A 4,406-nucleotide genomic window follows, 5' to 3' on the forward strand; every position below is an offset into this window, starting at 1 on the left:
TGGAGAGTATGAATGCACTTTTATAAGTATAATGAATAAATATTTTAGTTTTACTAATACCAACTTCAGCAAGTTGAGAAATAAGATTCCAGGAAGTTGAGTCGAGTAAAATCATGATCTGAAAGAGCATATAAGTATGAGATACAGAAGGATGATTAGCAAAATAAGACATGCAAAAAACAACATGAGAAATGCCCACAGAATTTTCTGAACTTGAGGAGAGTAAATGATGTAAAACTATTAGAGAGAGGTTCCAGCAACAGAGTACTCGAATATCTTGCATAAATGTGAAACACACACAAAAAAAGGAATAATTGAAGTGTGTATGTGTGTGTGTGTGTTTAGGGAAGACAAATAATCAACCTCTCCTAAGGCACATAGTTAATCTTCTTCATATATCTTAAACTATTTTTCTTTGTACATTGATATGATACGTAAGAAATGAAAAACTAACCAATTATAAAAGAACAATTATAAAAGCCCAATTAACCAACATTACCTGTACACCAGTCAAAAATACTTTAATTCCTAAAATTAAGGATTAAAATAAACTCCCAGCTCATATACTGTACACCAAGAGATATATACACCCATCAATCTAAACCTTAACGGAATGAAGATTGAGACACTTATGCAGCATATGGAAATCTTTATTCAGGAAACGTTTCGCCACACAGTGGCTTCATCAGTCCAATACAAAGAGGAAGGCGTAAGGAGAGGAGTATTGGACTGATAAAGCCACTGTGTGGCGAAACGTTTCCTGAATAAAGATTTCCATATGCTGCATAAGTGTCTCAATCTTCAACTTGTCGGTTTTTCAAACCATTCATCACACCTTAACGGAATGTATGTTGTCACTATGTAACAACGACCAGGTAAGATGGAAGATAAAAGTTTTAAGATTTGAAGAGCACTTTAACCTGGAATATCACTCTCTCCTGGAAATTAAATATGAAACACAACCAAGGTAATATTAAACAAAAATATATAAACTACTACACATACATTAACATTATCACACAAAGTTAAAATAACCAGCATCAGTTAAAAATAGAAAAAAACATAATGACAATACTCAAAGACTTCTTTAATTAAGTTCCCTTAACAATGGACGGGCAAACAAGGATGATAACTGATGATTAATATACTGAAAAACTAATATATTTGCAATGTTTTTTCTGACCGAGATTTAATCCTTCTATAAACCTAAATTCTGTTAGGATGATAGATTGCAAATATCACTATATCCTTCATTCTCTCAAGCTAACGAACTATCCCAGCAAGACCTGCCACTCACTGGGATTAAAACGTTGGGGTAAAGCATCCAAACCTTTGATCAGGAGTGAAGATGTCAAGTGGCACGACTGAGTGATTTTAGATGCGAGGAGTTTTAAGAAATTGTGTTGCTGCCATTAGAGTTTCCGATTCTCTGGCGTTGATCATAAACCTGTCTTTTAATGACTCTTTGCAGTAATTTGTCTCAGTGGACATATATACTTAGGATATTCTTCTAAATGCAGAAATTACACATTTTCTTGTAGTATTTATTATTATTATTATTATTATTATTATTATTATTATTATTATTATTATTATTATTATTATTATTATTATTATTATTATTATCATCATCATCATCATCATCCATAAGGAGGTATTCACATAAAGGCATGAATTGTTAAATTACATGACAATTTATGCATAAAGAACGTTGGCGGTCTGAAAAACATTAGTAAATATTACTAAAATAATAGGCAACATAATTGACAACATACTAATAAAATATTCCACAACCTGTCAAAATCTATGGTTAGATGTTTTGATCCGTTTTGCACTATTATCAAGTCAAAATAAAGGGCAGGTCAGGTGAAGATAATAGAAAAATAAAGAGGAGGTCATGTGAAGATGATAAAAAGGTAAAGAGGCAGGTCAGGTGAAAATAGAAAGATAGAGGCAGGTCAGGTGAACATAGAAGGATAAAGAGGCAGGTCAGGTGAAGATAAAAGGATAAAGAGGCAGGTCAGGTGAAAAAAGAAAGATAAAGAGGCAGGTCAGGTGAAGATAGAAGGATAAAGAGGCAGGTCAGGTGAAGATAGAAGGATAAAGAGGCAGGTCAGGTGAAGATAGAAGGATAAAGAGGCAGGTCAGGTGAAGATAGAAGGATAAAGAGGCAGGTCAGGTGAAGATAGAAGGATAAAGAGGCAGGTCACGTGAAGATAGAAGGATAAAGAGGCAGGTCAGGTGAAAATAGAAAGATAAAGAGGCAGGTCAGGTGAACATAGAAGGATAAAGAGGCAGGTCAGGTGAAGATAGAAGGATAAAGAAGCAGGTCAGGTGAAAAAAGAAGGATAAAGAGGCAGGTTAGGTGAAAATAGAAAGATAAAGAGGCAGGTCAGGTGAAGATAGAAGGATAAAGAGGCAGGTCAGGTGAAGATAGAAGGATAAAGAGGCAGGTCAGGTGAAGATAGAAGGATAAAGAGGCAGGCCAGGTGAAGATAGAAGGATAAAGAGGCAGGTCAGGTGAAAAAAGAAAGATAAAGAGGCAGGTCAGGTGAAAATAGAAAGATAAAGAGGCAGGTCAGGTGAAGATAGAAGGATAAAGAGGCAGGTCAGGTGAAGATAGAAGGATAAAGAGGCAGGTCAGGTGAAGATAGAAGGATAAAGAGGCAGGTTAGGTGTAGATAGAAGGATAAAGAGGCAGGTCAGGTGAAGATAGAAGGATAAAGAGGCAGGTCAGGTGAAGATAGAAGGATAAAGAGGCAGTCAGGTGAAGATAGAAGAATAAAGAGGCAGGTCAGGTGAAGATAGAAGGATAAAGAGGCAGGTCAGGTGAAGATAGAAGAATAAAGAGGCAGGTCAGGTGAAGATAGAAGGATAAAGAGGCAGGTCAGGTGAAGATAGAAGGATAAAGAGGCAGGTCAGGTGAAGATAGAAGGATAAAGAGGCAGGTCAGGTGAAGATAGAAGGATAAAGAGGCAGGTCAGGTGAAGATAGAAGGATAAAGAGGCAGGACAGGTGAAGATAGAAGGATAAAGAGGCAGGTCAGGTAAAGATAGAAGAATAAAGAGGCAGGTCAGATGAAGATAGAAGGATAAAGAGGCAGGTCAGGTGAAGATAGAAGGATAAAGAGGCAGGTCAGGTGAAGATAGAAGAATAAAGAGGCAGGTCAGGTGAAGATAGAAGGATAAAGAGGCAGGTCAGGTGAAGATAGAAGAATAAAGAGGCAGGTCAGGTGAAGATAGAAGGATAAAGAGGCAGGTCAAGTGAAGATAGAAGAATAAAGAGGCAGGTCAGGTGAAGATAGAAGAATAAAGAGGCAGGTCAGGTGAAGATAGAAGGATAAAGAGGCAGGTCAGGTGAAGATGTGACAAGACATAAAGAAACAGGAAAAACTGCTACAGTGCTTCACGAGTATTATTATAAATCATACGGCAGTGATTAGTTATAAAGATTGAAACTAGTGTGAAACTGGCAACATCAGACAAGTGGTAATACAAAGACTAGAGAATAAAGAGCCTATATTATTAAAGGTAAACAGCTTTAATTACCCTACTTGGCGGAGTGCTGCACCCGTCGATAATCTTCACCTGACCCACTGTATTCCCTTTTATGTATATACGAACTTGTCTTTGATTTGTTAGAGCATATGTGAACTTGTCTTTCATCTCCTAAATTCACATGAAAGTCCACTAAATGTGAACAAAACTTTATGTATCTTCATGAATAATGGATCTTCCGATTTAACCTAGTGATATAATACATCAAATGGCATACAAAAATCATAACACGGCATAATCATAGTTTTTTAGTATGGATGGATATAAATACTGCATAAACTTAAAAGTTTGTATATTTCTGCCGTGTATGACAAATATCAAAAATGTGACAAAAATTTACTAACGAAAATATTAGTCGAAAATGTGGACCAGCTGGCTATGCGAGGCTCCGGTCGGCCACTCGAGGTAAAACCCAACCAAAAAAAAATTCTATTGTTCGGATTGAGCCGAGCTCATTCTGGGAAATAGCCAGGTGTTTTAGGAATATTGTGTAGCTCAATATAGAAAATTGCAGATCCCAGTGCCTACTGAATACATCTCGCCGGCGAGGGTAATTTTCAGAATTTTCTATCAGGAATGTTCAAGATGTTGAAGACGTAGGAAGGCAAAAGTGTGTTCTGAGGTGATAACAACAATACAATAGCACTGGACTGTATATTTGTTCACTGGCTACCAGCTATACTTTTACGAATTATACGTGGTAGCTCTTTTTTTTTTAATTATTATTATAGGCATGGAGAAGTGCTAAAAACGTTAGGGGCCATACAGCACCTGGGAGATGGGAGGTGATCAGGTTGGAAGCCAAAGGTAGGGTAATTCGTATTCTTTGGGTCAAGAGCCCTTTTCGGC

The sequence above is a fragment of the Cherax quadricarinatus genome, chromosome 65 (genome assembly GCF_038502225.1).
Source record: "Cherax quadricarinatus isolate ZL_2023a chromosome 65, ASM3850222v1, whole genome shotgun sequence".
NCBI lineage: Eukaryota > Metazoa > Arthropoda > Malacostraca > Decapoda > Parastacidae > Cherax > Cherax quadricarinatus.